Genomic DNA, 12,718 nt, shown 5'->3' with positions numbered 1-12,718 from the left:
ACAATGAGCCATACACAAGATTTTACTCTTTGTAGTTTGCTTGGGATTGAACCTTTCAGGGGAAAACTATTTGATGTGGTGGGTCCACTCATTGGGCCTTTAATCCACACCATCACATACCCTTAATTTTTTTGTTAAAATGCATGCTTTTGTGCTAGTATGATTGCACCCTAATTTCATCTTAATTGTTATCCCTAAGAACCTTTAAATTGGTGTTTTATGGGTGTAACATGGGTCGAGTAATGCAGAGAATCCGACGTGGGCCCATGCTCCTTCAGCAAGTTAGTGATGATAAAAATCATTGATTCTAATGTTGTGAGTCGAGACTCGAATTTTTATTAAAATACTCTTGAAATAGTACTTAAAGTTATAAAATATTGGAGGTTATTTTTGTAAAATAGTATAATAATTCAGATCTCGGACTGTCCTACGGGCTTTTGTTAGTTGTATGGATCCAATCAAAAATAATTCCGGAGCCTATGATACGGATCCTAAATGTGTCCATGGATCTTAGTTATGTGTCTAGATCGTGTCTGTTTAAGTTTGGATTCGGATGGTCCATCGGACTGATTGGGTCCATTGACAAACCTACTCCTAAGCTGCTACAAATGAGCCATACATGAGAATTTCTTCCCTGTGGGTTGCATGGGATTGAGTCTTTCAGGGAGCATGCTTTCGTGGTGGGCCTGCTCAACAAATGGCCCAAATCAACATAAAAAAATGTTTCATGTATGAGATTTACATGACTCTGCCAATGCTAATCATATGGTGTAAATCATACCAACATAGGCTGGAACCATGATGAACTCATATTAAGGAGTCAAAGTCGAGCCAAGGCTAATGACACCCTTAATTATTATTTTTTCTTCTTGAAAGGCATGTTTTTTGTGCTGGTATGATCGCACCCTAATTTTTACCTTATTTTATATACCTAAGACCATTCGAATTGTTGTGTTATACGTGCAAAAAATGGTCAGAATATGATAGAAAATCAGATGTGGGCCCACATGCTTATTTAGCAAGATAGTGCTAATTGATGCTAATGTTGCGATCGTTACATCTTAACCACCACCAGTCACATGTGGGGACTCCTTTTGAGTCATAAATTGTAATCTAGTCTTTTCGAGCATCGACAAATAGACAAGTCTACATTATACAAAGGTAAGTTGGAGTGAACCCATGACCTAACCGTTGAGGTGTTTGGGTCATAACATATGTTACCTCGTCTGCTCAATATTATGTCCTATTACTATATATATTAAGTGAAGCTACACATACGTGTACCTAACTTAGCTACACCGATGGCTTAAAATGCAGTGGGCCTGCATTGTTTGGGTGATCCAAACCATTCATTTGATAGGCCCTCACATTGATAGGGTGTGCTAAAAAAATCAGCTCCATTGGATGATCCCAACCCTTCAAACTATGGAGGCAAAAATGGACAGATTTGTAAAGGTTTTTACACATCCATTTTTGCCTCCACAAATCGTAGGGTTGGATTGATCCTATGGAGCTGATTTTTTGGGCACACCCTATCTATGTGAGGGCCCATCAAATGAATGGTTTGATTCATCGAAACAATGTGGGGCTCACTATATTTTAAGTCGTCCGTGTAGCTAAGTTAGCTACAAGCATATGTAGCTACACTTTTCTCATATATATATATAGGTAATTTCGCAAAAACCCATTTGGCTACTCACTTTTTCAGGTGAGAACAACAACCTTAGATGGTATAAATGAATAAGACAAAAATTTGCTGCTAGGTTTTTGTTCTCTCCTGAAAAAGTAAGCTGTGAAATGGCTTTTTGAGAAATTGCCCAGCAAATCCTCTGTAATAAAGTTAACGATAATATGCTAAACGTAGTGAATTAAGAAAAAGATGTGTTTCCATGCTCAATTTGACTTCCAACTTTCATATTTCTTGCTCATAATTATGTTTCTACATCCACTTTGAGGATATACTTTTTATCTTCTATTTATGGATTTGACTGATCTTACTAAAGTTTATGAAACAACCAATTACTCCAAAAGCTTAAGATGATGGGGTGTGTGTGGCCCCTCTTTTTAGGGTTTGCTTACACATGGCACATGTGGCCCCTCTTTTGGGTTTAGCCATTGCATGTTGATTTTTACTATCAAGGAGGTTTGAACCAAGGACCTTTGCTCTGATACCATGTGAAACTACCAATTACTCCAAAAGCTTAAGCCGATGGAGCTCAACCAAATAGGCTCATCTGTAATAAACCGAGTTCGTATAAAAGTTGAGAATCTAAAACTCGAACCCCGAACCAAGCAAACTAAAAAACCAGGTAACATAGGTCATAATTGTTGGGTTTTTCACCGAAGAAAACCCACTCAAATTACGAAGCAAATAAATATGTGGATAAAAGAAACCAAACCAACAAGAGAGCAATCACACAAAAGAACACAAAGATCTACGTGGAAAACCCTCCAACGAAGAGGGAAAGACCACAGGACGAATCTGACGAAATATCCACTAATCAAATAAGTAATACAACGTCTTTTTCTCAAGTTTTTTACCCAAAACTTGAGACCATACAAGAAATAAGAGAGATAAAAAGTTATCTCGTTGCGAACAACAAAATCCACTTTCTCACTAAAAATTACCCACTTCGATTTTCAAGTCGAAGAAACTCAATTCCTCGTGAAGTCTCCGTGCAACGAGAGGATCAAACGGCACAGTGAAACGCTCCAAACGTTAGGTTTTGATTCCCCACAAAACTCCCAAAAAAAGAGCACTCAAGAAAAACCTTTGTTTTCTTTTTCTTCTCTTCTTTTTTCTCTCTTTTTTTCTCTTTCTATTTTTCTTCTAACCCTCCTCCTTCTTTGTTTCCACACTTTTTGCGTTTTTATTCACGCACACACCCCCACCGACTCACGCCCTTTCCTTTTGTTAATTGGAAAGCCCTTGTTTCCTTTTTTTTACCTGGAAACGTGGATATGTGTGGGGCCTACATGGGGTTGGACCCAACAACAATAACCCTAGCGCTCAATATGGTATCAATGGACACTGACAGTTTGATAGATCCAAAATATCCGAATGTTTATGGACATGATTTGTGTACATCACTACATCAGCTGGATCCAAACATGTCCATTGGATTCATATTTAAGGTTCCTTTGTTTTTTTTTTTTGGGTTCAAGACCCTGATGTAGCCGATGGAGCATCCTAGATTCGAATGGAAGGTGCTAATGTACAAAAATGCCCTTCATATTTTCATTCATTTTCGTCCATTTTATGGGGGTAATTTTGTAACATTGAAAAAACTATTCAAAATGACATAATATTTTATTTTTTCACTTTTTGTTCCAATGATGATTCTCCTCTTTCTTCCTCCAGTTTCTTCTCTGCCTTAACCCTATGCTCTAACTATGTACAATGTAAGTAGGACCCATGACAGTCCGATGGACGGTCTGATTTGAAATGAATTGTGATCCAGACTCGGAAAGTAGGGTCCGAAAATGGTCAGACCGATGAGCAATCTAGTTGGATCGCGACCAAGGCATAGGTGAATTTGATCTTAAGCTGATCTGTTGATACACTCAGGCCTTTTCGTTTTAGATTTTGACAACCGATTGTGAGTCCAAAACCTATTATTGGACTTAAAATCACGTTTAATTTTGAATCCAATATAAGAATGTACAAATTTAGAAGAATGGGAGGGGATATAAAGACAAGAATATTCAATCCTTTAAAACGGCATTCTACATTCGAAAGAAAATCTAAGGCTGCATTAGTTTCTCTCCATTAGTGTAAAAATTTTCAGCTCTCGTAGTGTTGTAGGGAGTTTCAATCTTTGCAAGCTTCAAATTGATAGTATATGTTAGAGTCATCATTGATTCGTACTTGGCATCAGAGGGGCTGAGCAGACAAGGTTAAGTCCTAGTAAAACTAGGAATTGTGGTTGTTTTAAGTTTTAGTTACATGAAGTTGAGTTTTCCTAAAGTCAATTTTTTTTGGGTTGAAGTAATAGTTAGTTTATTTGAGTTGCTTTAGTAGGGTGGTTTTGGATTCTTAAAGTTTTACTGGATATAGAATTAGAAAAGGATACGTGAGGAGTGGTAGTGAACGTTCTGTGATAAGTTATAAAGTCCTAGTTAGAGTAGGATTTTAGTTTGATTTATAATAGGACTTTATGTCATCTTAGTCTGTATAATGAGAAGTGCAAAATGTGTAGTGGTGTAATATTTTGAATTCATGTTAAAAAGAGAAAAAGTTTCTCTCCTTTATTTATGTTTTTTTGCTTCTTGTACCTCCTTGCTTTGTTTTCTTTTCAACAATATATTGTGATAAAATAATATTTGAGGAAAGGGTTCCTGCACACAAGTGCAAAAACATGGTGGGGGCTCACATTTTTTTGGGGGTCCAACGCATTCACTTGGAAGGCCCTTACATGGATAGGGTGTGGCCCAAAAATCAGCCCCATTGGATCATCATAACCCTGCCATTTGTGGAGGGGAAAATGAACAGAAATATGGACACACAGTGTCTGTCCATCCCCATCCCCCCCAACCTTTGTTCAGGTTAGGACACTCCAATGGGGCTGATTTTTTAGCCACATTTTATCCGTGGAAGGGCCTTCCAAATGAATGATTTTGATCCCTACAAAAATGTAGCCCCCACCTTGTTACTACACTTGTGTGCAAGTAACTTACCTGCACACGTTTGCAGGAACCCTTTTCTCATCATATAAAGGTGCCTATGTACAGTGATATATAGGATAAATACGCCTATAAGAAATCTTTTTATCGGATTAGAATCATATCGATATCTATATTTTATGGGGTTTTTATATAATGGATGCGCGAACAATATGAATGGGCAACTATACAAGTGTGACCACTTACTCAATGAGCCTAGCCATTTATTTTTTAACCCTTGAAAATTCAATCCCAAGACGATTGCACCCTCCAGTTTCTGCCCATTAAATCAACAGTGAGAATATTAAAAAAAAAAGGACCAGTCAGTATTCATCAAGAGGTTTGGATCATTGAACCCAACTTATACTTCTACCCCTCCCCCCCCCCCCCCCCCCCCCCCATATTTATTTACATGCATAGAAGAATCCAAATTCTATATAGATACTATGAAAAAATTAAGGGTTTCATAGACACCAACAATTTATTTAAAACCTTATAAATATAAATTTATGTTGATATTAAATATCTTATCAATCCATAAATAAAATTTTTCTTGGGAAGTGATATTTATGCCCCTTTTGATCACTAGGGAGACCAGAGCCAGTGCACGGAGGAGTCAAATCCACTGGATTTTTCTGACATCAAGTACATTAGCCCCCTTTTTAGTTATTGATACACTGGCGTCGGGTGTCCCTAGTGATCAAAAGGGGCGTAAATATCACTTCCCTTTTTATTTCATATCAATATCTTGATTTTTTTTTGGTCACATCAGGAATCTATCAAGATTTTATCTCTTTGTTAATAATAGAAATGCTTACTATAAATAACCCCTTAACTTCTTAGAAAGCTCTGAATCTTTTCATACTGTGATAATCTAAGGCTCTAACTCAAAGACACTTGCTTTGAGAATCATTCTACTAATTAAATAGGGGAGTGATAAATCGACTCCCCAAATTGATGAATCGACTCCCCATGTGTCTTTCTCTCTCCTCTGGGTTAGATAGAGGAGAGAGAAAGACACATGGAGAGTCGATTTATCCATTAGGGGAGTCGATTTATCACTGCCCATTAAATAAGGTCCTTTATATCTTCAAAATTACCAAAACTTAGGTATTTTTTCATAGGAAGTGAAAATGCTCTCTCCTTTTTCATAGGCAGGCAAAATAAATAAATAAAAGAAACTAAAAATGTTTAAATATATAAGAGGATCTATATAATATCTTTACCATATACTAATATTCAGGGCCCATGCTATGCATGGGTGTAAAAATGGTGGGCCCCACATAATCAAAACGTGAGGTGTAAAATGGTGGGAGTTCGGGTAGAGATGGTTGACCCTACCTCATCAATCGCATTAGGAATAACATGGTAGGCCCCGCCCTCTGCATAGGTTTGGGTAGAGAAGATGGGCCCCACCCCAACATAGCATGAGGTGTAAAATAGTGGCCCTTCTCCTGAGTGCTTCTGCGCTTTCTCTTTGGAGAATAGAAAACGAAAAAAATATTTACATATGATGATTTCAACCCTCCCATCTATAGAGGTTTCCATGGCTATGATCATCCTTTGGAAATAGTTTTTTGGGCATAACCTATTTACATTGTGGCCCATCAAATGGACGGTTTGGATCATCCTATGGTGCAGGCCGTACCGTACTTATAGAAAAATATGGGAGGCTCTTTTATTATCCCATAAATTTTTTTATACAAGCGCAGCTATCGTGTGAATATTCTGTTATATATGGTAATGTATTGGCAACCTTGTGACTACGCTCACACACACATGTCCACCTCAAGGTAATTTTTGCTTATTTAATTTGACGGATCTATATACTTCATGATCCAACCAAGGCTTAAAAAATCGAGAAACCAATTTCAAGATTCACAGACATGTGAGTAGAAACGGGCCGGAGAATGAGAATCGCCCAAAACGACTCCAAAAAACTGGGTGGAAATCTCATTCTTCCCGCCGCGCCCTTCTATAGTGTTGGGGTTCCACGCAAAAGCAAATAGTCCCACATCAGTAAAGTGATCGAGGATGGGGCTGGGTTATAAGGGAATGGGCACCCTCCCTCTAACGGCTAGCTTTTAGGGATGAGTTCTACCCGGTTAAATTTCCTAACAAATGGTATCAGAACTGGGGCGTGGTAACTCTCGGGAAGATTTCGGTAACCCCGATGGTGGATTTCCCTGGGAGAAGATCTCGTAGTTCCCACGTTGCCGCCGCGTGGAGGGGCGAGATGGTTCACGTTGCTTCCGCGTGGAAGGGGAGATTGTTGGGGTTCCATGCAAGAGCAAATAGTCCCACATCCGTAAAGTAATGAGGATGGGGCTGGGTTATAAGGGAATGGACACCCTCCCTCTAACGGCTAGCTTTTAGGGATGAGTTCTACCCGGTTAAATTCCCTACAAGTGGTATCAAAGCTCATGTGGAGCGATCGTCGAGGCCGGGTGGAGTGGTTGTGGGTTTTGTTTAAATCCATTGTAATTAGGGCTGCAACAGGGTTGGGTTGGGTCGGGTTTTTCAAAACCCTAGCCCAACCTTGGATCCCATTTTCTCGGCCCTGACCCGCCCTGACCCTGAGTCAAGGCCAGAAAACCTCAACCCATTACCCGCTCTACAGGGTATTGTGCTGGCCCTGGCTCGCCTTGATTGGCCCTGATTGGGCAGGGCCGGCCTCAATTGACCCTAGTGCAGTGCCAAAAATAAAGCAACCACTTATTATATGGAACAAAATGATCAATAAACAGAGAAAGGGAACAAAATAAGACAATATGAATTCAACAACATGACGGGCAACAGAGACAATTAATAATAATAATCTAAAGAAACATCAATCCAAGATAATAGAAAACATTAGCAAAAGAAACATGCACAGATGGTTCAATTCTATAATAGAAAACTCAGGGTCGGGCCGGGTCACGGTACCCGAGGCATTAACCCAAAACAAGCCCGACCTGAGTCAGGGTCTAAAAAAATGAACCCTGACCCGCCCTCAGGGTTAGAAAATCCAGCCCTGATCCTGTTTGGGCTCAGGGCGGGTCAGGGCTGACAGGGCCAAACTTGCACCCCTAATTGTAATCCTTGTATATTATTTTTTCTCATAGTGGAAGATCGTGTTTCTCGCCCGTGGAGCAGGCTTGGCCGAGCCACGTAAATCTTGGTGTTCATTGTGGCTTGGTTTATTTTACTTTTCGTTTAATTTGTGCACGATCCGATCGAGTTGCCAGGCGGATTTTCTCAACATATAGGTTTGCGGAACTGCATCCATCCAATTCTTTCTCTCTTCTCATTCTCCGCTTAGAATAAAGTGATAAGAGATATGTGGAGAATGATTTTCGAACATGCCCTTAGGTTTCAAAAATTAAAAAATATCCATGTATGGATCAATATAAATTAACACGACATGTAGCCTACTATAGCCTACGTTCCTCATCTAGCAACTAATCCAATGGTGAGATCTACACCCAATGCAACGGTTGGATCTCACATATTCTAACACTCGCAACACAAAATAACACGACAAATGTTTCGACGCTGAGATTTTCCAACACTTTTTACTTTGAAAATCTCTAAAAGTTCCATCCTTTCATCAATTGATTGGCGCAAAAGGTTTCGACATCCCTTTTAAATAAGTGGGCGCGCCTGAAAATTTGAAAATTTTCTTTTGCAAAAAATGCCAAGAGTTGGTGCGCGGTCCATTCCGGCTTTAAAACCAACTTGGATAATCAGTGCCCATATATTAATATTCAAATTTGATTCCAAAACAAAGGTTAAACAGGATTAATACATAATGAGGTTCATGCATGAGTGTACACTTATGTCATATTACTTAGATTCTATATATTTTTTTTCGGTGCAAAAAGTTCCAAAGGTTGTTTTCAAGACTCTAAAAGGAAATAGAAATTTTTGTGTGTGTTTTTTTTTTCGGTGCAAAAGGTTCCACGGTTGCTTTCAAAGAAATAGAAGATTTGGGGAGGAAAAGGGGTGGGAATACATTGTTTTTGAAAAAAGAAAGAAGAAGAGGGAAGGAAGAATCCTTGTACGACATGCATGGCTGGTAGTAAGAATGCTTCTCTTTGGTGCTAACAACTAAACATCAATATATAGTAACTGTGGGCCCATTTAAACTAGAGAAAAAAAGGGTGGTGATATATTCTCCCAGTTTTTTCCCCGGGCCACCCCATTTGTAGTGTAAAAAGAGTGGCTATAAATAACTAGAGGGGGTGGCCATGGGAAGAAAAAATGAGAGAATGTAACATTAATTTCCCAAATTATACGAGTGTCAGTGTGTACATTTTATTAAGGCCCAGTTTGTTTAAGATTATGCCAACCGATTCTGAGTCCAAAACCAACTAATGGACTCAAAATTAAAAGTAATTTTTGAGTCCAATGATAGGTTCTGGACTCACAATCGATGGTCATAATCTTAAACAAACCGGTAGGCAGGGGCGGAACCAGGAATTTACACCCGGGGGGCCGGACTAGTTGTAAAAAATTTTTTTTGCAGGTAGGGTTTCGTCCAACCAAAAAGGAAGCTTTCTACAGGATTTTTTTTTTAACACAGGGAGATGGGGAATTGATATTTTCACCCCTTGGGATTTTTTTTAACATAGGGAGATGGGGAAAGTGGGAAACAATTGATTTTTTTAATGATTTTGCAAATCTTTGGGGGGGCCAGGGCCCCCCCAAAGCTATACGTAGTTCCGCCACTGCCGGTAGGGGTCCACGCCAAACCCTAGCTTACCCACCAAAAAACCAAATATATCGAACAATCCTGACCTTACAATTATGGAGAAATTTGTGTTATTGTTTAGGTCGGGTTTGTTTAAGATTATGCCAACCGATTGTGAGTCCAAAACCAATTATCAGACTCAAATTTACGTTTAACTTTAGGTCTAATAATTGGTTTTGGACTCACAATTGGTTGGCATAATCTCAAACGAACAGGGCCTTAATGTTTACTCTCTTTTTAGTAATAGATTGATAGTCGAGGAGATTCTCTCAATGTGATTAGATGGACAGAGGGAAGAAGATCGTATCCGTTGAGATTCACGGATTTGATTGAGGGAATTAATGAACGTGCCGATGGTCATCATAAACAGTTTAAGCATGTACGTCGCTCGGCAAATAGCTAGTATTTTGGTTTTTGATGATGTTGCAGCCAAAGACCACACAAAACTCAGGATATTATGCAACATAATAGACCCTACGTGACCTCAAAAGAAAAACATGCATGACAAAACATACATCCCAACACCAGACCTAATACTCATTGGTGGATGGGATGAAACCATGAACCCCTAAATGGGTTGTGAGCCAAAGTGGGAGGATTACAATAACGGCTTGTTACAATAAATCAGAAATTATATAATTAAGGAAAATGATATCCGCACTCTTTTATTCTGATAATGGGGGCTTGTAAATTTGTAATAGCCAATCTCTCTCATGCCTGGTAACCATGAAAAAAAAAAAAAAAAAAATCTATGAGAGGGATTTGCTAGGGACCATCATAAAAGGAAGGGGATTGAATTAAATGAATAAGACAAAATTTGAGCCTGTGTGGTTGCTCTAACATGCAATAGCCCATGGGCGAAATGCCTTCTGCGATGGTCCCTAGCAAATCCCTTCTATGGAATATTTGTGGGGCTAGTTATGAGAGATGGGTGGTTGAAGGAGAGACTTGATAGGGTGGGTGTGGGGGCCGGGAGCATGAAAAGCCCATAAAAAAAAAACACAAATTTAGGTAGGGTATTTATTTTCACTGTTTTTAGGGATTTTCCATGCTTCCTCCAATCCTGACCTCTCAACTTTCTCCCCCTTCCCACCTTCTCCCCTCACCTCTAACAAGCTCATGAATATTCCATGGAATATTTTTTCTTGGTTCCCAAACATGCCCTAAATCAAAGAAAAAATGACATCTTTGAAAATAGGGAGTGCCCATATCATTCCCTATTTTAGTAAAGTTACCTGATGGATGTGCATAATTTTCCCTGGAAAATATTATTAGGTAGAACTGTAGAAGTCCAAGTGGGTATCACTTCATCTATAATCTGTACGGTGATCTATAATCTTAACGGTTCATCTGTCAATCCAGGATTATAATCATCCAATGAGAGTAATTTTGATTCATAGCTCATCATAACAATTCTTAACGGATGAACGGTTTGGATCATAGAACAAGGAAAAATATGCTCATCCATCGTATAACCTTCATAATTTAAAGGGAAATGATATTTCCACTCCCTTTCCTATCATTTACACACTTTCTGGTTTGTCTTTTACTCTTTTCGCAAATGTAATTTTAATTGGCTAGTGATATTTGCACCGCTATGTTTTGATAACAACACTAATTCAACTGGTCTTTTATTATTTAGGGCATGTTCGTCTCAGGGCTTGTTCGATTCAGATTGCGACAACCGATTGTGAGCCCAAAGCCTATTATTGGACTCAAGTAGGTTTGGGGATAACAATCGGTTGTCACAATCTCAAACGAACAGGGCCTTAGATTACGACAACTGAATGTAGAGTACCCAACTATTATTGTACTCAAGTTTAGTACAATTTTTGGTCCAATAATCTGTTGGGGATTACACGGTTGTCATAATCTAAAAATAAACAGAGGCTTAAATAGCTGTCAAAGGTTATTAACTTGGGTCCATCGCAGAAGGTATTTCGCGGCTGGTTTGTCTCATGTCAGACCAGCCACCTCTCACGAATGAAGACAACGGCTTTTGTCTCTATTCACGAGGTGGCTGGTCTGAAGTGCGACAGACCAGCCGCAAAATGCCTTTTGCGATGGACGCTAGCAATTCCCTATTAACTTATTATAGTCCCAAAAGCCCACAAAAAAAACCAACTTAAAAAATAAAAGACAAGCTGAGTTTAGTGCAATTATTGAAACATGGTAGTGCCAATATAAGTAACCTTTTAATTCTGGGAAAAGCAAACAAAGGACTATGCTGTCTTTATCTAAAAGTTAACGAAGAAGAGGTGGAAAGATCAGTCCTCCAATTTAAAAATTGAGTTTGGAAAATGACGTGTTTGCGTGAGAGCCAAGTCAAGAGATTCGGGGATGACTCTGCAACAGGTCAAAAACTCGGCGATTCGGTAAAGAAGGAGAGAGGGGAGGACCGAGGAATTCGTAAGACATTAATCGTTGCTATCGTACGCTTGGTGCGTATCACGCACCACCTCAGAATTATTTTTTGGACCATATCTTTGGTTTTTGCCTCACATCCATTTCGAATGTGACCGTCCATTGAATTGGGATAGTTCCATAAAAAAAATTTGGGAAGTGAGATTTTCACCCCCTTTTCTTCCATGGGCCACACCCCTTCTGAATATTAGAAGAATACATATTCTGAATAGACAGAAATGAATGACAATATGAAGGGCCGGAAACAATTTCCGACCGTAGAATATGGATCCAATGGACATGATTCTTTGGATCCAATGCATTACGGTGTCTTGGTCCGAAATAATTTTTGGGTCATGCCCCTAAATAATATCTGTTTTTTTTATGGGTAAGCTAGGGTTTGGCTAGGACCCCTACCGGACCCTAAATAATATCTCGGCTACGATCTGAAATAGGCATGTCTTGGTCGAATGATGATACCATTAGCTATATTAGACTAAACACGAATATTTGAGTTAGTAACCTAGTTTAAATGCTGATGTCGTAATTACATAATTAAATAAGTGCGATGATAAATTCGCACCCACTGTAGGATAATTCACTCCCCTTTAAAAGGAGGGTATGTAGCAGACTTTAACACTTTTTAACGTCAATTCACATTAAGCGGGTGCAAATTATCTTAGAGGGGGTGCGAATTTATCATTGCCCTTTTCTCGAGAATTCTGACCAATCTCCGTGCTGATGCATGTCGGTCATTGGGCTCGGCCTTGAGATGAGTAATGAGTCATATAGACCATCCGAACCATGCTGGACGAAATGGCCCCATGACACATGTAGTCATGTAGAATGAATGTTTAGCAAGCAGAAAAAAATAAAAATGTTGCTAGTGAGAGTGGGCTTTGTATTTCTATAATTCTCTAT

Source organism: Tasmannia lanceolata, unplaced genomic scaffold (assembly GCF_043159265.1).
Source record: "Tasmannia lanceolata isolate RefF3 unplaced genomic scaffold, GAP_Taslan_0.1 ptg000003l, whole genome shotgun sequence".
Classification (NCBI taxonomy): domain Eukaryota; kingdom Viridiplantae; phylum Streptophyta; class Magnoliopsida; order Canellales; family Winteraceae; genus Tasmannia; species Tasmannia lanceolata.
Note: the sequence above shows the minus strand (reverse complement) of the source record.